General features: G+C 42.2%; 1 long non-coding RNA gene and 1 pseudogene across 1 annotated transcript in view; both read right to left on the bottom strand.

The window, feature by feature from the left end:
* Positions 1–22,625, bottom strand: part of LOC132539275 (uncharacterized) — a 37,370-nt gene that overhangs the window by 7,098 nt on the left and 7,647 nt on the right. The gene's annotated exons all lie outside the window — the stretch shown is intronic.
* Positions 18–4,707, bottom strand: LOC103107051 (large ribosomal subunit protein uL11-like; annotated as a pseudogene).

Below are 22,625 nucleotides of genomic sequence, written 5' to 3'. Positions count from 1 at the left end.
ATCTTCCTTTGTAATTCTTAACTAACTGGGCATTCCACAGCACCACTGTTGATATCATGAGGATGGCGGCCATCAACTTTGCAACCCACAGATTGAGCAGTCCCCAGTATTTCTTTGATGGTTCCAGAGTTCTCTAGCTCAAGATTGGTGCCTCATTTGTCAGGCAATATTGACAATTTCATCAAAAGTGATGTTTCCACTGTGCTTAATATTTTTCTTCTTCCTTCTGTCTCTTGGTGTCTCTTGATGAAGGCAGAGGTGAAGGGTACCACCTCAATCTGGGCTTGTCTATTCTGGATTGTCAGTTTTACTGTAATCCTCAGACCCTTCCAGTCACCAGTAGCCTTGGCAATGTCATCACCAACTTTTTTTGGAGACAGACTGGTCTTGGGGGCCAGGGTTGAAGTGGCGCCGACTTTCCCACTGGTGCATCTCAGGTACATGACTTTGATCTCCTTGGGGCCAAACTTTGGCGGCATGGTGGAGGTGGCTGGTGTTGAATGAACCCGGATTCAGGACGACTTAAGAAAGTTGCACCTTGGCTTCCTCCTAGCTGAAAACCGAAAATCCTTGATATTTTTAAGTGTATTTTCATTCCTCCAGGTGAGACTGGTAATTTTGAATTCAGTGTTAGATATTGCATGTCAGGTTCTGGATAACCCACTATTGATCACAAATTAAAAAATGAAAAAAAAAAACAGGCTTCAGTCTTTATATGGGTTGATGTATTTACAGATCATTCATAACCCATGGGAGTGTCAAGAAAAAGAGTATAATACATACCATGATTCTTTTCTTATTTTTTGTTTTATATTTATTTTTTTTAACATTTATTTATTTATTTCCTTTTGCTGCCCTTGTTTTATTGTTGTAGTTATTATTGTTGTCGTCATTATTGGATAGGACAGAGAGAAATGGAAAGAGGAGGGGAAGAAAGAAAGGGGGAGAGAAAGATAGATACTTGTAGACCTGCTTCGCTGCTTGTGAAGCGACTCCCGGGCAAGTGGGGAGCCGGATGCTCAAACCAGGGTCCTTATGCTGGTCCTTGCACTTTGTGCCACCTGCACTTAACCTGATGCACTACTGCCCAACTCCCTATATTTATTTTTTATTATCTTTATTTATTGGATAGAAAGAGCCAGAAATGGAAAGGGAAGGGGATGATAGAGAGATACTGCAGCACTGCTTCATCACTTGCAAAGCTTTCTCCCTGCAGGTAGGGATCAGGAACTCAAACCTAGATGCTTGTGCATTGTAAGATGTGCAGTAAACTAGATGTGCCACCACCCAGCCCCTAGACCATGACTCTTCACCTTTGGTAAGTCCTAAACACTGATTTGTATCTTCTCTAGCTCCATAGGATTGTCAGATGTGGTGCCCAATTTCTCACCTGTCAATCTTTTCTGCTCAGCTAGTAGCTTAGATAAAGCTTATCAACTATAAAATTTTAGGGAAAAAGCAGTGCAGACTGTCAGTCTCACTGCTCTTGCTTTCCTTCTTTCTTAGATTTTAGGGTCTTAATTACTCTTGACTCCAGTAGTTTTCCAATATCTTTGGAATAGTACATATACTGATAAGATACATAGATAAAGATTTGCAGGGGGTAGTGCTGCTAGAAACTCAAATTCCACTGCTTTTAGGCTGGACTTTTCATTATTTCATTTCAGATTGACAGAGAGATAGAGAGGAGAGAGACATACTACAGTACCACTCTACTACCAGTAGAGCTTCCCCTGGTGATGTGGTACTCCTATGTGGTATGGGGGCTTTAATGCAGGGCCTCATACATGGTAATATACACACTCTACCAGGCTAGTTATCACCTAGCTCCTAGAATGATTTTAATTTTTTTATCCAGCTTTTCTTTTTTTTATTTATAAAAATGAAACATTGACAAAACCATAGGATAAAAGAGGTACAACTCCACACCATTCCCACCATCAGAACTCTGTACCCTTTCCCCTTCCTTGATAGCCTTCCTATTCTTTAACCCTCTGGGAGTATAGACCCAAGGTCATTGTGGGATGCAGAAGGTGGAAGGTCTGGCTTCTGTAATTGCTTCCCCTCTAATCACGGTCATTGACAGGTTGATCCATACTCCCAGACAGCCTCTCTCTTTTCCTAGTGGGGTGGGGTTCTGGAGAAGCAGAGCTCCAGGACACATTGGTGGGGTTTATTGTCCAGGGAAGTCTGGTTGGCATCATCTTAGCATCTGGAACCTGGTGGCTGAAAAGAGAGTTAACATATAAAGCCAAACAAATTGTTTACTAATCATGAACCTAAAGGCTGGAATAGTGCAGATGAAGAGTTGGGGAGTCTCTGTTTTGTAGGTAGCTAGTAAACATATTTTAGTTATATTCCAAAGAGCCTGTGGCTGTACTAGTTTTTTTTTGTTTGTGTGTTGTTCCTGATATAGATGATATTTGAGTTCTAGGCCCATCATGTCTGTTCAGGAATCTCAGGACTCCCTGAATAGGGCCCCAGCTGTTCATCCAGCTTTTCTAGTTGTCCTTGTTGGGAAAGTTGATCTGAAACAAGCTAAAATTTTGGAAGTCTCTAGCAACAAACATTATTAACGGTTTACTATGTACCAGGACTTTTCTTTCTTTTTCTTTCCCTTTTTCTTTTCTTTCTCTCTTTCTTTTTTTATTCCTGCTTCCTGGGTTATTGCTGGGGTTCGGTGCCTGCACAACGAATCCACTCTTCCTGGAGGCCTTTTTTTTCATTTTGTTGTTTTTGTCATTGTTATTGTTGTTGTATAGGACAGAGAGAAATGGAGAGAGGAGGGGAAGACAGAGAAGGGGAGAGAAAGACAGACACCTGCAGACCTGCTTCACCACTTGTGAAGTGATGCCCTTGCAGGTAGGGTGACAGGGCTTGAACCAGAATCCTTATGCAGGTTCTTAAGCTTTGCACCATGTGTGCTTAACCCGCTGTATTACCACCCAGATCCCTACCAGGAACTTTTCTATAAGCTTTGTGTGCAAATATTCACTCAAACCCCATCACAATTCTAAAATACAAGTATTTTTATTTTTTGTATATTATAGAGAGGTAGACAGATAGATGCACAGAGGAGTAAGCAGCTTGTCCATGGTCATACCGCGAAAGTGGTAGGTCCAGAATTTGAGACCAGACAATCTGCATTAGGACCCCAGATTTAGCCATAAAGCTTTAAATCTCTTAATTCTCACACTTTTTTTCTGCATTTGGGGTGCACACAATATACCCAATGGCTTGCATTAAATCCATTTTTTTGTACTAATCTAAGTAGGTTTCTGCTACTTGCTCACAAACAACTTCTGACGAAGTTCTTTAGAAAAGTTGTCTTTTTTTATCACAATGCTTCATTAGAATAAAATGCATGGTGGAGGCAGGTGGTGGTACACCTGGTAGAGTGCACATGTTACCATGATCAAGGACCCAGCTTTAAGTCCTACCTAGGTCCCCCACTTACAGAGGGGAAGCTTCACAAGCAATGCAACTGTGTTGCAGATATCTCTCTTTCTCCCCCTTCCTCTCAATTTCTCTCTATCAAAAGAAAGAACAAGGGGGAGGGCAGTAGAGCAGTGGGCTAAGTGTACATGGTGCAAAGTGCAAGAATCAGCATATGGATCCTGGTTCGAGCCCCCAGCTCCCCACCTGCAGGTGAGTCGTTTCACAAGCAGTGAAGCAGGTCTGCAGGTGTCTATCTTTCTGTCCTCCCTTTCTGTCTTTCCCTCCTCTCTCGATTTCTCTCTGTCCTGTCCAACAACAATAATAATAACAGTGATAAACAACAAGGGCAACAAAAGGGAAAAGGTGGCCTCCAGGGGTAGTGGATTCATAGTGCAGGCACCGAGACCAGAAATTACCCTGGAGGCAAAAAAAGAAAAAAAAAAAAAAAAGAAAGAAAGAAAGAGCAAGAGAGAGAGAGAAAGAGAAAAAAATAAATGGCCACCAAGAAAGGTAAATTTATTATGCAGGCACCAAGCCCCAGCAATAACACTGGTAGCAATATAAATAAATAAATAAATCATCAATCTCCTTCCCTCAGGTAGATGGAGGTGTTATTTTTCCTCCCCAGGACTTCTTACTTAATAAAGTCCTCATGATTTTATTTACTGGGGAAAAATACCAGAAAGAAAAGAAAAAGAGGGAGTCGGGCGGTAGCGCAGAGACTTAAACATAGGTGGTGCAAAGCACAAGGATAGGCCCCCAGCTACCCACCTGCATGGGAGTCGCTTCACAAGTGGTGAAGCAGGTCTGCAGGTGTCTTTCTCTCTCCCTCTCTGTCTTCCCCTCCTCTCTCCATTTCTCTCTGTCCTATCCAACAACGACCACAACAATAGTAACCACAATAATAAAACAAGGGCAACAAAAGGGAATAAATAAATATTTTTTAAAAAAGAAAGAAAAGAAAAAGAAACCCATCAATCAATTCCTTCATGCTCATGGTTCCAGTAAAGTGATCCATGAGAAGTAAAGAACACAGTCAAGCTGCAAGTAAGCAGCCTCATGCGAGAACCAAGTCCTTCAGCAAGGTCAGAACCTAACTGGGCTGTGTTCCAAGGCCCAAAGCACAGCTTGAGCAGAAAAGGTAATGCAGACAGCTGTGGAGAGGCAGCATCCACATCACCTACCTCCCCTGGCTACGTGGGAGACCCAGGGCTTCCATTTCAGCAGCATGAGGAAGCAGGGCATTTTCCCACAGAATTCCGTGGACATACCCTCATGGCCCCTTCTCTAAAAAAAAATGGTTTTAAATCCTCATGAGTCTCTGCAGCAAATCTTAGCTCTTAACATTTATCTAGTTATTTACTCTTTCTTTCCATTATTGGTCAAACATAATATCAGTAATAGATCTCTTTCCTTTCCTTTCCTTTCCTTTCCTTTCCTTTCCTTTCCTTTCCTTTCCTTTCCTTTCCTTTCCTTCCCTTCCCTTCCCTTCCCTCTCCTCTCCTCTCCTCTCCTCTCCTCTCCTCTCCTCTCCTCTCCTCTCCTCTCCTCTCCTCTCCTCTCCTTTCCTCTCCTCTCTTTTCCTTTCCTTTCCTTTTTTTTCCTTTTCCTTTCTTTGGTCTATTCTTGCCCACACTAAGACCTAGAATTGCATGGAAGCAACTTTGGGATGAATTGGAGGTGAAGAGGAAACTCTCCATAGGGGAAATTATCCTTCTGTGGGGTGGAAACCCTTTTCCTTTGTTCAGCAATGCTTCAATCAAGTGAAAAACAATTTCTCTCTATTAAGATGGAATGGGAAAGAGAGTGGAAAGAGGGTGCTGATATCCACCTTGTCCAGTGGATCTGCTGTTCCCTGGAACTCAGAGAGAAGCCCTGCATTTCTGGTGAGAAAAGAAATGAGGCCACTAAAAATTTATCAAAGGCATCAAAAAGATTTAAGCTGCTTGCTTAATCAACAGATGACTGGATAAAGAAGTTATGTGACATACACTCAAAGGAGTACTACTTTGTAATGAAAGAAGATGATATTGTGTCTTTTGGGACAAAATGGATGGAGCTAGAGGTAATTGTGCCTGGTGAAGTAAGGAAGTGAATGACAACTACTGGACGATTTCATGCATACGTGGAATATAGAGAAGTGAAACACATGAACTTGCAAAAAAAAATAGCAACCTGTCTCTATTACTTTGAAAGAACTATATAGTTATAATTGGGGGGAGGGGAGGGGCAGAGAAGTCTGATGATGGCTGTGGTATGAAACTATACCCCTATTATCTTATAATCCTGTAATCACTACTAAATCACTGACTCAAGGAAGTAAAACTAAATAAATAATTTTTTAAAGTTCACTTATTTATTTGGACAGAGGCAGAGAAATTGAGAAGGAAGGGGAAGACAGAGAAAAAGAGTCACCAGCAGCAGCACTGCTTCACCACCTGTGAAGCTTCCCCTCTGCAACTAAGGACTGGAGGCTTGAACTTTGGTACCTGCGCAGTTAACCCAATTGCCAAATAATGTGATTATAGCAATAACTATCTATTGTCTTCTTTTTAAAATTTTATTCATTTATTTTGCCTTTTGTTGCCCTTGTTATCTTGTTATTGTAGTTATTATTGTTGTTATTGACGTCGTTGTTAGATAGGACAGAGAGAAATAGAGAGAGGAGGGGAAAACAGAGAAGGTAAGAGAAAGATAGACACCTGCAGACCTGCTTCACTGCCTGTGGAGCGACTTCCCTGCAGGTGGGGAGCCAGGGGCTCGAACCGGGATCCTTACGCTGGTCCTGGTCCTTGCGCTTTGCGCCATGTGCACTTAACCTGCTGCGCTACTGCCAGACTTCCATCTATTGTCTTAAACCCTAAGACAGCAGGAAACTCCCGCTTCCTCTATAGAGCCTATATTTCCCCCAGTCCTGGAACCTCTAGGGTGGGGCTCACTTTCCTGCATGCTTCTCTCAATTCATACCAAATGATATTGCATCTGCCGATCCCAACTTAACGCAATGAGTACCACCTCAGCATGCTTCACTTTAGACTGTTCCCAGAGACATCAGGCATGGAATGCCAACCCTTCACCCTCATTACTCCGGTGAGATCTTTCCTTTCATGGTATTATCTAATTCCATTCCAGGAGGTTCATTTCCTGACAAAGTCCCAAAACCTAGATATAGACCAGGTCCCATAAGATAGAGCATATGTTCACATGTATCTATAAATTAGGGCAAAATATATACCTGAAAGCAAAAATACACAATAGTCTGCAGTGAGTCAATATCAAGTTCATAATGAAATAGTGTCTACTTAGACTTAGATACCCTCCTCACCTACTTCCTATTAAAATTCTCTTACTCACTCCAAAGCCAACCTCATCAAAACAAGGACTGCAAAAGCTGAATAAGGGCAAGAGACTGGCATACTTTAACAATGACTCTTTAGTCACTATCAGGCCACCCCATCAGCTGGGGCCCTATTCAGGGAGTCCTGAGGTTCCCAAACAGACAGGATGGGCCTAGACCTCGAATAAATCCCTCTCTCCATTATTACAGGTCATTTCTATCAGGAACAACACAATAGACCCCTTTGTGGGCCCTCATAGGACCTTGCCCTCAACTTGGATCAACAATGGTAGAGAATGTTCCATCCTCTGAAGGGAAGCTGGACAACATACTCTATGCTACACCTGAGGAAGATGGGTCCTGATATTGGGGCAGCTTGGAACGTTCCTACTTATAACCACAGAATGTGAGCGCAGATCTACAGGGATGCAGAGGTCACATAGGTTCCTAAGCTGAATATGGGCCCCCGATCACATCAAATTGATGGGGTTTACAGTCAACAATATTTATGCACCTTTCCCATATTTGGGAGCTACTCTCTTCCCTGATGCAACTTTCTGGTCCTTTTTCTAGCCATGCCATCATCTCCCCAGACAATAACTTGGATCCACCTCCATATCAGATTTCAGGCTCAGGGAAAAAAAGAAAAAGAAACTAGTATAGCTACAGGCCCTTTGGAATATAACTAAAATATGCCTACTAGCTATCTACAAAATGAAGACCCCCCCAACTCTTCATCTGCACTATTCCAGCCTTTAGGTCCATGATTGGTCAACAGTTTGTTTGGCTTTGTATGTTAACTCTCTTGTCAACCACCAGGTTCCAGATGCTAGCATGATGCTGACCAGACTTCCCTGGACAGACAACCCCACCAACATGTTCCGGAGCTCTGCTTCCCCAGAGCCCTTCCCCACTAGGGAAAGAGAGCGACAGGCTGGGAGTATGGATCGACCTGTCAATGCCCATGTTCAGAGGGGAAGCAATTACAGAAGCCAGACCTTTAACCTCCTGCACCCCACAATGACCTTGGGTCTGGACTCCCAGAGGGTTAAAGAATAGGAAAGCTTTCAGGGGAGGGGATGGGATACAGAGTTCTGGTGGTGGGGATTATGTGAAGTTGTACCCCTCTTATCCTATGGCTTAGTCAATGTTTCCTTTTAATAAATAAATTTTTTAAAATTAATAATAGTATATAATAATAGTATAAGTATAAAATTATAAATAAATTTAAAAATTTTTAACTTGGTGTGGTGATGGATATTAACTGGAAGTACTGTGATGACTTCACATCATATACATATATCAGAACATTCTGTTTGTGTATCTGTAATTTTCTGTATCAAGTATATCTCAATAAAATATTTCATTGATTGATAGAGACAAAAATTGAGAAGGTAAAGGGAGATAGAGGGGAAGAGAGATAGAGAGAGAGACCTGCAGCATTGTTGCATCACTGTGAAGCTTTCTTGCTGAAGGTGGGAATTAAAGGTTTGAACCTGGGTCCTTTCACACTCTAACGTGTGCCCTCAACCAGGTGTACCACCAACCCATGCTCAATAACATTTTTTCATTCACTGGTCTATTTATATTCAGAATAGATATTTTACTCATTTTTTTGTGACATCATTGATTAGCCCCTTGAAAATACCAGTTAAGTGAGTGATGTGAGTCTTCCAACTAACATGTTTCATTCAAAAATCACATTCATTATCATGCCATTTGAAAAACCTTTTGTTTGGAAAACTATCATACTACTAGCTTTAGAGTTTATAATAGTTTGAATTTGAAAAATCCCCATTTTCTACTTGAAAACTCAAATTTTATCCCTGGCAACAAATACTGTCAATTATTTTCCCCTTGAAATTGAAAAGCTCTCTTTGCACATTTTCAAGAAAAGAGCTTCCAAAGACCCAAGTCAGGATATGATTAGCTTATATGTCAGTCATTCTTTCAAGTGAAAATGATGTTCCATGAAAGAAGTGGCTTGTTTGGCTTACAACTCCTTTGCTAAAGTGTTTTATATTAAGACAACCATCATACATTAGCATGTAACAGAAGTGCTTTACATGAGCTTCGGGTTCTGTCACAGAATGTTCTTCTATAGACAAATTCAGAGGCTAAGATTTACTGAGTTTTCAGGATTTTTGCTGTCTTGTAAAGACATCTTTCAGTGAAACTGAAATAGTTTCCTATTGGTATGTGGTGGTGAATAATCCAGTGATTATACTACTAACACATTTAGGTGTCACTTTTTTCTTTACTTCATGTATTTTATTTTTATTTTATTTATTTTTGCCTCCAAGGTTATCTTGGGGGCTTGTTGCCTGCACTACAAATCACTGCTCCTGGTGGCCAAATTTTCCCACTGTTGTTATTGTTATTGTCATGTGTTTTATTTTAATGAGATGGAGAGAGAGAGATACGGAGAGAAACACAGAAAGACCAGAGCACTGCTCAGCCCCAGCTTATGGTGGTGATGGGGATTGACCTGGGACTTCAGAGTCTTTTGCACAAAGAACCATTATGCTGTCTCCCCAGCTTGGAGTCACTGTTTTAATTTATGCAAAAGAATACCAGCAAACTTACCTATCAATTATTGTCATTCCATTAGCGCAAATGTCAACACAATTTTAATAAGGGCAAACAATATTTTATTAGGAAAATAGTTGGGCAGTAAGTGGCACACCTTGTTGAGCACATACATTACAGTGCACAAGGATCCAGACTCAAATCCCAGTCCCCACCTGCAAGAAGGGAAGTCCCCATCTGCATGAGGAAGTTGTATAAGCAGTGAAACAGTGTTACAGGTGTCTCTCTCTCTCTCCTTTCTCTCTTCCCCCCTACATCTCTCCCCTTTCTCAATTTCTGTTTCTATATAAATTAAATAAATAAGTAAATTATATATGTCAATGACAGTTCTCTTAAGAAATGAAAATAGGGGGAGTTGGGCTGTAGTGCAGCGGGTTAAGCGCAGGTGGCGCAAAGCACAAGGACCGGCATAAAGATCCCGGTTCGAACCCCGGCTCCCCACCTGCCAGGGAGTCGCTTCACAGGCGGTGAAGCAGGTCTGCAGGTGTTTATCTCTCCTCCTCTCTGTCTTCCCCTCCTCTCTCCATTTCTCTCTGTCCTATCCAACAACGACAACAATAATAATAACTACAACAATAAAACAACAAGGGCAACAAAAGGGAATAAATAAATAAATAAAATAATAATAAAAAAGAAAAAAAAGAAATGAAAATAGGTTGTTGATTTTTAAAAAGTTTTTATTTATTTATTAATGAGAAACATAGGAGAGAGAAAGAGCCAGACATCACTGATGCTGGTACATGTACTGCTGGGGATTGAACTCAGGAACTCATGCTTGAAAGTCCGATGCTTTATCCACTGTGCCACCTCCTGGACCATGTTTTTTTAATATATATTTTATTTATTTATTTTACCTTTTGTTGCCCTTTTTTATTGTTGTTGTAGTTATTATTGTTGTTGTTGTTGATGCCGTCATTGTTAGATAGGACAGAGAGAAATGGAGAGAGGAGGGGAAGACAGAGAGAGAGAGAAAGACACCTGAAAACCTGCTTCACTGCCTGTGAAGGTGTTTTTTTTTTTTTTTTTTTATCTCTGGAATCTTTCATGTGCATTATTTCACCACCTTTGGCTGACTTTTTTTTTTTCCTAAAGAGAAAATCAAGACAGAGACAACCACAGCACTGAAGCTCCCCCCAGGGTCATGGTACTCCCAGGTAATGAGCAGGGGCTTGAACCTGGGTAGGGCACATGACAAAGTCTACAAAGTGAGCTACCTCTCCCACCCACTATGAGAATGAATTTGACCTTGTGAAGCTCCTGAAAGGCTCCTGAATATCTTCAGAATACTCCCCAAACCTGCAGTCTTCTGTGGCAACAACCCTGTAAGTCAATAGTTCCTCAAGAAAGTGATTTTTAAAAAGATCTGCTGTCCCACCAAATGGAAGCAAGGTCAAACTCCAAAGAAAACCAAAGTAGGGTGTGTGCAAGAAGTGGACCTGGCTTCCTCTCTGAATGTTTGTGGAATCACAGTAGTAAGCGAACCTGCGCTGCCTTGAGCGAGTAGATTCATGGGAGAACTCATATTAGTGTCCTATCCAGTCCCGGCCCCCTGGGTTTGGATGGGTCACAGTGTTTGATTGTGTATTTTTGCCCCACATGAGGATGCCTGGTTGAAGGGAGGAACAAGAACTGAGGAGGTACGTGAAAGGGGAAGTTTTTGGTAAACCCATCTCCATTCAGATGGGTTATCTTTTTACAGTCTACACAAGACACAGTATGTACTTGGTAACAATACTCTTTGGGAAACATTTATGCACCCTGAGATCTCATCTGCTTTTTTATATTTATTTATTGATTTATTTTTCCCTTTTGTTGCCCTTGTTGTCATTCATTGCTGTAGTTATTATTATTGTTGTTATTTATGTCATTGTTAGGACAGAGAGAAATGGAGAGAGGAGGGGAAAGCAGAGAGGGAGAGAGAAAGATAGACACCTGTAGACCTGCTTCACTGCTTGTGAAGTGACCCCCCTGCAGGTGGGGAGCTGGGGGCTTGAACTGGGATCCCTCAGCAATGGCAACAACAACAATAACAAGGGCAACAAAATGGAAAAAAAAAATTACCTCCAGGAGTAGTGGATTTGTAGTGCAGGCACTGAGCCCCATCGATAACCCTGGAGGCAGAAAAAATAAATAAATAAATAAATAAATAAATAAATAAATAAGAGAGAGAGAGAGAGAGAGAGGCTAGAGTATTGCTCAGCTCTAATATATATAGCACTGGGGCTTGAACCTGGGAACACACATATGCATGCTCTGTGCTCTACCACTGTGCTGTCTCCTCAGCTCAACTGGAGAGTTCTGAAGTCAGAAGACTTGCAGAAGTAGTCTGTGATGATAGAGAGAGATGGGACCAAGGATGCTGTATTTATGCACAAAGTGAATCTGCTGAGGGTATATAAGAAGATATCAGAGAGTCCCAGGATTCTATGTCAGATCACAGGGGGTGGGAGGTGAGCTGGAGACTGGAATTGCCCAAAACTGCCAAGAGAAGGAATGTCCCACAGGGTGAAGGACCACTGGCAGCAGATTAAAAAGAGGAACAGCAGGGGCAGCAGCAGTCAGGATACAGCTCATGATTGTTCCTAGAAAGCAGTATATTTCATTTACACAGAGAGCAGCACATCAGAGGAGACCGTGGGCAGTCCTCACCCCCACCAGTACATATCTCCTCTCCTAGAGCCTCATATCCCACAGGGAGGAGACCCAGAAAGGAGAGCGGAAAGAGGTTAGCCAGAGGCTGTTAGGTACTCCCCCTTCCCCTCATCCCCTGTGATGAGAAGTGCAAGGGAGAAGGGAAAGTCGAAACATGCCTTATCTCTTTGTCAGAGATGAAGTCACTGGAAGTTTGAGATGGACATTCAGAGCAAAGATTACAAACTGAGCTGAAGAGAGTTTCTATTTTCTGGTGTATCAAGAAAATTACTGGGAGGTTGGGAGACATAGCTCCTTACAGAGCACACAACTAACCATGCACAAGAATCCAGGCTGGAAGCCTGACACCACATGAGACACCATGGACTGCATCAGGGTAAATCCAAAATTGTTATAATGTTGCTGTGATATACCCAACCCCACCCTCTCATATATATAGTTAGTCTTGCAGTGGTTAATTTGCAAATGCATGAGGCTCTAGTGCCACAAGAATGGAAAGAAGGAAGGAAGGAAGGAAGGAAGGAAGGAAGGAAGGGAGGGAGAAAGGGAGGGAGGAAGCGAGGGAGGGAGGAAGCGAGGGAGGAAGGTAGAAAGCAAGCTATTGGATCAACTAATTCTTTTGATAAACAAGCTATTAACCTGTGGGGGGCATTTAAAACATTATATCTGAGCCTAGGGGCGGGGGGGTGGCTACTGAGCAGAATAAATAAAATTCAGGGCTGTTAAAATAACTTACTTGGATAGTGTGCTGCTTTGCTATGTGTGAAATTCAGGTTTGAGCCTGACGTCCACTGCATTGGAGGAAGCTTTGTCCTTTACTGTGGTCTCCATCTCTCTTTCTCTCCCCTTCCCTTCCCTCCCTCCCTCCCTGCCTTTCTCTCTCTCTCTCTCTCTCTCTCCTTCTCTGTCTCTATCTTTAAAAATTCATATGATTTATTTAAACAACAATATCAGTCGAAAGGAACAAATGACCAAAAATTCCTTCTATTGCAGCCCCCCTGAAATCCTATTTAAATAAAAAGAGGTGTTATCTCTTCCATCTGCCATTGACTAGAGAAACTCAACAGAGCAAGAACAGTGGGAAGAATGAAGAGACACAGCTCTGGCCTCTGAGACCTCTCCTTTCCAAATGCAATACAATAATACATAATACAATATAGCTCCCTTTTCTTCTATTATATTGTCTTGTTAGCCCTCTGGCCACAGAAGTGAATGTGTGATTCAGACTCATCCTGTCTCCTTGCATGTAACTGGGGGGGGGGGGGGCAGGAGACAAGATCCAAGAAGGTTAATCAGAACCCCTTCAAGCTAATCAATCTATGGTTTCTGGGAGAGGAAGTGGCTCTGTTTTGTTTTGCTTTACTTTTTTCTAGAATCATTGAACTCTAAGGATTAATTAAGCTTGTTGCTGGCAAAGACTATATTTAATGAAAAATCTAAGAAAGAACTAAGAAGCAAACAGAATGAGGCAAGAGAGAATGTTGGTGATGCTCACTGGGCCGCCTAGCTCCAGTTATACCTCATAGAAACTCCTAAATTTCCAAATCTGGGGTAAATTGCTCTATTTATTTATTTTTAAATATTTTTATTTCTTTCAATAAGAGTGGGGGGAAGAGAGATACAGAAAAAATTACCAGACCATTGCTCACCTCCAGTTTCTGGTAGTACTGGGGATTGAACCTGGGAATTCAGAGTCTCAGGCATGATTGTCTTTTGTATAACCATTATACTGTCTCCCAGCCCCCAATTGCTCTATTAAGCTAGAACTAACTAGTGTCTTGTCCTATGATCAAATAAAATATAAATACCGAACTCTAGATTTCAGTCACTAGGTTTCTTTCACTAATGGATGACCCTGAGCAAATTATTAATGGTCTCTCATTTATTCACTCCCTCCATTCATTCAATGCACTTATCAAGCTAAATGCTGGACACTGAACTTGGCACTCAAAACAAAAAAATGAAAGCAGTTAAGCTCTGTCTTTAAGGAACATGCAGTCTTTTGAAGAGGCAGAAATGACCACCCAAAAAAAAATGGGGGAAAAAAGTTTTAAAATTCAAGAGGAGTAGTAAGAAAACTATTTGGAAATATCAAGCAATGCTTTGAACTTGAGTTTTGCTGCCAGAGAGACAAGGGCATTCCAAAAGGGAAAGAGTATCTGCAGGAGCAAGAAGGCAGGGGAGGTCAGTGCAGGATGGCTCTAGCATAGCACCTGCAGCAAGCAATGGCTGCCAAAAATGTAGAAGGAGGAGTGAACTAGGACATGCAAAAAAAAAAAAAAAAAAAAAAAACTTGGTTTTTATTCCTAAAGTCACAGTGAACAACTGAGAAAGAGAAACACTTGCAGACCTGCTTCACCACTTGTGAACTTTCTCTCCTGCAGGTGGGGAGTCGGATTGTTGTACATGGTAATGTGTGCACTGAGCCAGGTGCACAACCACCCAGCCCCAATGCACAGGATTCTTTATCACTGATTCGGGGCTACCTCAAGCCCACCTTCCTTCACTATGAGCCACACTATGACTCAAAGTGTGGCTGTGCTGTTTTTACACTCCCACTTTAGATCTATAATTCCTCCTAGTCTGACTTCTCAGGAACAGGACAAGGCAGAAGTGACCTGGACTGTCACCCCAGACACCAGGTTATAAATGTATTTGTCTTGAGCATCCCTGCGTCTGAGGGAAGCAGACTGCCATTCTGTGCACTTCTCTGCAGAAAAGCCCACATGGCCAGGAACTAGTATGTCTGACCAACAGCTACACGTGTGTACTGGAGAGCCAGCCACCTCCCACTGAGCCTCGAGATGGCCTCAGTCTCCTCACTGCAGAGACATTGAGTTGGCAACTCCCTGATAAGCTCCACATTCCCAGCCCCGGAGGACTGTGAGTTGATACAACTTTGCAGTCCTCCACTGCCAACCTTGGATATAATTTGTTACTTAGCAACAGACAAAGAAGGGTCAAGGTTGTTTAAGGAGAGGGAACTAAAGCAGGCTCACATGTTGCTGTGATGGTCCCCACTGTGAATGGTCTCCTTGAGGGAAACATTGAACAGAGAGAGGGAGAGATGAGGGACTGGCCTCAGACAGGAGCAGAAGCAGCTTGTCTACATGCTGAGGAGGGGAGTTCTTGGGGAAACAAGCACTGTCACAATGGACAGTCACCTTGTAGGATCAATGAACTGACTGAGACCTCAGGCAGTGAGTTTGACTTTTCTCCAGTGATATTCAGCCGTGCAGATTTGGGACATGGAGTTGGTGGTGCTGGGGTGAACTTCATTTTGCCAAGAGAAGTCAGTAAAAATAGAGGGATAAAGTAGTCAAGGATATTTGCATGGCAGAATGTACCATGCATTAAAGTACAGGTACATAATATACTTCAAATATTTTTATTTTGTTTTATTTTACCTTCAGGGTTATCAGTAGGCCTCTGTGCCTGCATTACAAATCCACTGCTCCTGGAGGCTACTTTTCCCCCTTTTGTCACCCTTGTTGTTTGTCATTATTGTTGTTATTATCATTGTTGTTATTGCTGTCATTGTTGTTCAATGTGACAGAGAGAAATCGAGAGAGGAGGGGAAGACAAAGAGGGGGAGAGAAAGATAGATAACTGCAGACCTGCTTCACCATTTGTGAAGTGACCCCCCTGCAGGTAGGGAGCCAGAGGCTCGAACTGGGATCCTTACGCCAGTCCTTGCACTTTTCACCATGTGTGCTTAACATGCTGTGCTGCTGAGTGGGCCCCTTCATATATCTATATAGAAATGTTTTAGGGGTGTTCAGTGGTGTACATGTTACCATGCTCAAGGACCTGAGTTCAAGCCCCTAGTTCACACTAGCAACGGGAAAAACAGGGAAGCTTCACAAGCTGTGGAGCAGGTTGCATGTGTCTCTCTCTTTCTCTCTATTTCCCTCTACCTCCATCATAAAAAAGGAGAAATAAAAGGCCACCAGCAGTAAGAGGATAGCATAATGGTTATGCAAAATGACTTTCATGCCTGAGGCTCTCAGGTCTCACCCAGGTTCAGTTCTCAGCACCACCATAAACCAGAGCTGAGCGGCACTCTGGATAAAAATAATAATAACTTTTAAATTTGTTATTTAATAGAAACCACTAGGAGCAGTGCAACTGTTGTATATGCATGGAGACTCAGCAATAATCCTGGTGGTACAAAATATATATTATTTTATACTGCTACATATAGAGATACTCTATACATATATGCAGAGAATATAACATATTTATCAATACTTCCAGCCATAAAGACTGCAGTGTCAGAATGGATAGTGACCTTATAGGATCAATACACTGGAGGTACCATTAGGGGAACAGAGGATTGTAGGTAAGTATTTTAGAGACTAGAAGTTAGAGAGTGTACAAAAGAAATCAAGATCAGGGACATAGGATGTAGCTGTGAACAAGTATCTGAGAGAGGGTGGAGGAGAAGGTGACAGGTCCAGGGGACAGACGTCTATGGGCACAGGTAAGTAGGTGGTGGGGTTGGGCTTCAGATCCACAGGACTGGAGACAGAACTTGGGGTTGCGACCACCATGCATTTCACATAAGGTAATTTCCTGTCTTTCATTTCCTGTTCCAGCTCCAACATAGCTGCTGAATCTGACACTCAGACAGGCTGCCTCTGGGCCCCTGGGGAACATGTGGGAAATAGTCCAACTCCATTTCCCTGGAAAGGAGCCCCCACTGGGTGGGGAGGGAGGGTTGGCACCCAAACCCACTGCTGCCACATACCCTGCCTACTGGTACCGGCCACATGTCGCTGGGGACTCTGAGAAGTCACCAGGTGCAGGAGTGGCTGAGCCAATGATGAGATGGACTCCTCATACTTCATGCTCTACCTTAGATGACCCCCTACCTTCCAGCTCTACCGGTGTTTGGTGTTTCCAGAAATAGTTAAGCTGCCTCTCCACTGCTTGCCTGGTAATAAATAGTCTGCTCCCTGGCATGCCCTTCTTGCCTCCTTGTCCTCATACAAACTTCTGCTCACCCTTCAAGACCAAGCTCAATGAAATGGGTGCAGCCTAGAATGTTCATAACTGTGATCATGGAATGTGAGCTCAGACTGACAGGGATGCAGAGGTTACACAGGCTCCTGTGCTAAATATGAATAGACATAGGCCCTAGGTCAGATTGATGGGGTTTACAGTTAACAGTATTTATATACTTTTCCCCATATTTTGGAGCTACTCTCTGCCCTGATCCAGCTTTCTTATTATATTCTCAATTCTGATAATATATAACACATGCAACCTGCTCCACAGCTTGTGAAGCTTCCCTGTTTTTCCCATTGCTAGTGTGAACTAGGGGCTTGAACTCAGGTCCTTGAGCATGGTAACATGTACACCACTGAACACCCCTAAAACATTTCTATATAGATATATGAAGGGGGCCATGCAGCAGCACAGCATGTTAAGCACACATGTTGGGCTCAGGCAAATATTAGTAAAGTCATGGGCCCCTTGAAATATACCTAAAATAGACTTCCTAGCTTCTTCCAACATGAAGACTCCAAATCTCACCTGCTATGTTCTTACTTTTAGGTTCTTCCTTATATGTTCTTCCTTATATCCTAATACTTTTCAGCCATCAAGTTGCAGATGCTACCATGACACCAACCTGACTTCCCAGGGCAGACGACATTATCAATGTGTCCTGGACTCCGCCTCCCCAGAGCCCTACTCGTCTAGGAAAAGGTAAAAACGGGCTGGGGACATGGATTGACCTGTCAATGTCCATGTCCAGCAGAGAAGCAATTACAGAAGTCAGACCTCCCAACTTCTGCACCCCACAAAGATCTTTGGTTCATCCTCCCAGAGGGATAAAAAACAGAGAACCCTCCAATGGAGGGGAGGGGATATAGAACTCTAGTGGTGGGAATTGTATAGAATTGTACCTCTCTAATCTCACAATCTTGTTGATCATTATTAAGTCACTAATAAAAAATGAAAAAAAAAAAAGCTCAACTCAAGCTATACCTCCTATCTATTGCTAGAAAAGAAAGAAAGAAAGAAGGCAGGAAGGAAGGAAGAAAGGGAAAGAAGTAAACAGAGGGGATGGGCAGTGGTATTCCTTATAGAGTACACATATGCACAAGAACCCAGGTTCAAGCCCATTATCCCCACCTGCATAAGGGAAGCTTCAAGAGTGGTGGAGCAGTGCTGCAGGTCTCTTTCTTTCTGTCTCTCTCTCCCTGTCTCCCTCTGTCTTTCACACTCTATCAATAAATATGTAAATAAAATATTTTAAAATAATAGAAATTCCACATTATCCTTTTTATTACACTTTTGAATATTTCTCCAAGATAATATAAAATATTAATTTGAAGACTAGCTCAGCCTCATGTTTATTGTATAACCACTATGCTGTCTCCCCAGACTGCCTCTATCCTCATATTTATTGTAATAGTATTTATAACAGCTAAGAACTGGAAACCATAAGCTCTCTCTCACAGAAACTGGTGTATATCTAGGTTATGGGACTTTGTTAGAAAGCGAACTACCTAAGATGAAATTAGAGTGTACTATAAAAGGAAAGGTCTCACCCGAGTAATGAAGCTGAAGGGTTGTCATTCCACACGTGAAGTCTCTGGACACAGTCTGAGGTGAAGCATGTTGAGGTGGCAATCATTGCATTGGTTAGGTTGTGATCGGCGGATGCAATATTATTTGGTTTGGATTGGGAGATGCATACGGGAAAGTGGGCCCTATCCAAGGGTTCCAGGACTGGGGGAAGTAGGGGCTCTATAGTGGAGATGTGAGGTTCCTGCTGTCTTAGGGTTCAAAAAGACAATCGATAGTTAATGTTATCATCACATTATTTGTTAATTGGGTTAACTTTGAAAAGTCCTTTTGTTATGGTTTGCTGTACAGTATCCAGTATCTTGTATATAGCTGTGCTGTTGGATGCTTCTAATCTACTTGGTCTAGGCTTTTGAGAGAGTCCGCATATCAAATACACAGCCTATATATTAAAAAGATTCAGTTTGTGTTTTGAGAAACTTTGAGACATACAATTGATTTTCCCCCTCTCATATTAATTAACTACTGATTTATATGTCTACATTTTGCTAGGAGTGTACATAAACACCATTCCCACCACCAAAGGACTGTGAGAGCTTATGTGCACACGTATCCATAAACTCCTGCAAAATATATACCTGAAAGCAGAAGTACACTAGAGTTTGCAGTGAGTACCTCCCTAACACTTCCTCTCCACTATTCCAAGCTTGGGATCCATGATTGCTCAACAAATTGTTTGGCTTCGTATGTTAACTCTCTTTTCAATCACCAGGTTCCAGATGCTACCAGGATGCTGGCCAGGCTTCCCTGGATTAAAGACCCCACCAATGTGTCCTGGAGCTCAGCTTCCCCAGAGACACACCTTACTAGGGAAAGAGAGAGGCAGACTGGGGGTATGGACTGACCAGTCAACGCCCATGTTCAGCGGGGAAGCAATTACAGAAGCCAGACCTTCTACCTTCTGCAACCCTCAATGACCCTGGGTCCATGCTCCCAGAGGGCTAGAGAATGGGAAAGCTATCATGGGAGGGGGTGGGAATTGTGTGGAGTTGTACCCCTCCTACCTTATGTTTTTGTTTATTAATCCTTTCTTAAATAAAAAATTTAAAAAAAAGAACTGGAAACCATATAAGTGACCATTGACTAATGAGCAGATAAAGATAATGTGATAAAAATGCACAAGAGAATACTATGCAGGTGTAAGAAAAAGGATATATTTCCATTTGAAAGAACATGAAAAGACCCTAAGAGTCTCACATTAAGTGAAATAAGTCAGATTGAAAAGGACAAATACCATATGATCTTACACTGAGTACACGGCGGGGGGTGGGGGGGGACAACAAGCAAATAGATGAAGTCTAGAAGACCAACTAGGAGTTCCCAGAAGGAAAAAGAGTGGGTAAGTCAGGTGAAAAGGTCATGAGGGTGTGTGACTGACAGTGGGCTTTCCAAAAGGAGCTTAATGTAGTAAATCCACCTGCTGATTTGTAATAATGCACACCCGAGACACATAATGTTAGTGTTCCAACACAATGTTATAACAATTGGGGGGGGGGCTGGAAATAAAAGGCTCACCACCTCCAAAGAACTTTCTCTGATCTTTCCCAAACAGATTGGACTGTCTCTCATTGCCTTCCCTCCCTGTGTTTTGAAGCAGAGGCATGAAGCAGGTAGCACGGAGTCAACTGAGTTGGGTTCACACACATTGTCTTCTGCCAATAAGCCACGTAACTTTGGAAAGTTACCTAAATGCCCCCAGCTTTACTTTTTCCATCTGTGAAGTGGGGGTAATAATGGTACCAGCTTCACAATGTCAACAAGAAGCTTCAATGAAGTACCCCATGTCAATTGCCTAGCTCATGCCTGGTACTTGCTGAGTCTCCAATAGACATTAGCATTTGTCATTGTTGATTCTTCCTTAGGGAACTTGCCAGTTTATATTGAAAACTGTGTCTGACTGTCTCCTTCATTCAACTGGAATCTGGGGACTTGGCACCAGCTCCTCACTCTGACTGTGCCTGTCACACATTTCATGCTCCATTGACTTTGTGGAATGAAATTGGCACCTTCTAGGAAAAGGGACAAGGGCAGAGTAGCATTGTTCGGCTTCAGAAGCAATGTGATCATGCTGATTTTTCTCTGTTGTACTGTTGGTAAGGCCAAAGTTGTCTTGTTGGGGTGAAACAGTGATGAAGAGGAGGAGGTGGCAACCTAATTCTATGGTCTCTGTGCCCACTTTCAGACTTGAGCATCAATTTCCCTCACTTTTTTCATTGGTGCATTCATCATAGGAAAGTCTTCTTGGAGAATGATAGCTGTGGAAACCTCAAAATAAAATTAAAATAAAAAACCATGGGATCTGCAACTGGAGATAACTCACCCAGAACAGGCCTATATGTGCATGAGGCCATGGGTTTAAACCCCAGCACTACACGGGAGGCCCGTGGCTGGCACTAGGGGAGCTTCCTGGATGGTGGAGTGGTGCTGTGGTGTCTCTCTTTGTGTCTCTCCCTCAAAAAACAGAAAATCGGATGGGAGTGGGGGACACTCAGAAGTACCACACATATATGAAATCCTGGCTTCACTATCCTGTGCAGCATTAAAAAGACAAACAAACCCAGGACTCAGAGCAAATGTGGCTCCTTTTCTACCATATCATGAGCCCAGATTCTTTCCTAAGCACATGTGTAATTAGGTCCTTCACTGCCCTTTGTTAGGCCAGTATTAAGGCTCAGATTTCACCCTTTACTTCCTGCACATTTGGCGGCCATGCCTTCCCCAGTGACGAATGAGTCGGTGACTTCAAGTACCACATTTAGTGGGTTCCCTGGGCTCCCAATCCTCTCATCTCCTTCCTTACAAGGGACATTCAAAATAAATAAATTAATTAATTAATAAATAACAGATATTTCCAGCTGCCTTGGGGCATCCCCTACCTTCTTTTGCTTCCTCTTTCCAGACCCTGCCTTTTCTTGTTTAACTTTTACTGGAAGAAAGCCTGTACTTTGAGCCAAAATGCTTCCAAAAGAAGTTATAATGAATACCTTACATTAACATAATGCATTAGTGCCTTTCTTTTTTATAATAATAGTAATAATAATAATCTCCTCATTTCAAAAGTAAGAATGTTCATTATGGAAAATGCAAAGGCATGAAGGAAAGAATATTTAAATCACCTATAAGCTCAGACCCCTGAGAAAGCCACAACTAGCATTTCTGCACATTTTCTACTAGACTGTTATATATGTGTTTATGCACATTTGTGCATAATTAGTGCCAGGCTACACATTAAACAAAGATGCATGCCACACACTTTGTATAGATTTAGATCTGCGATTTTTTGGTGACATATTCCCATGGTTCTTTTCCCACTCCCCCCTTCCATCACCATCATAAATAGAAGAGCAGGTGTTACAGTCCTGTGATGCTATATACAATAAATAAATAAGTAAATCCCAAAGAAGAAAAGTCACTTTCTCAAGGTCATTTAGTCTTATGGTGCCATTGGGATTAGAGTCCAAGTCTCTTGTGTCATGGCCAAGTCCTGGTGCTAAATTTGTTAAATGTAGATTCAGAGTTCTTGAGTTGTTTACATTTTCCCCCAAAGTCCAAAGATAGAAAGTGCTGAGATGTTTTCATCATGCAAATCTGAAGATTTGCTGTGGTCACTGAGGTAGGTGACCCTCTATAGCCCTGGAAGTGGTTAAATAACACTTGTGAGTGGTCCTAATTCAACAAAAGTCAAGTTCAAGATCAAGGGTTCTAGAATGGAGATTCTGTCTACAGGCATGAAGTTGCATTGTCAGTCACATGTGCAAACACAAGGATTCTAACCTAAAGAAAAAGTGAAGAGTTAGCTATCTAGTCCCCAGGGAACCACAACCACCATCCCTGGGTAAATAGTCTTTTCTGGTGTTTTTTTTCTTTATTATGGGATTAATGTTTTACAGTCAACAGTAAATACAATAGTTTGTATATGTATAACATTTTCCAGTTTTCCACATAACAATACAACCCCCCCCCAGGTCCTCTGCCATCCTGTTCCAGGACCTGAACCCTCCCCCAACACCCA

Source organism: Erinaceus europaeus, chromosome 7 (genome assembly GCF_950295315.1).
Source record: "Erinaceus europaeus chromosome 7, mEriEur2.1, whole genome shotgun sequence".
Lineage (NCBI taxonomy): Eukaryota > Metazoa > Chordata > Mammalia > Eulipotyphla > Erinaceidae > Erinaceus > Erinaceus europaeus.
The sequence above is the reverse complement of the archived record's forward strand: the minus strand, read 5'-3'. Positions and strand labels throughout refer to the sequence as shown.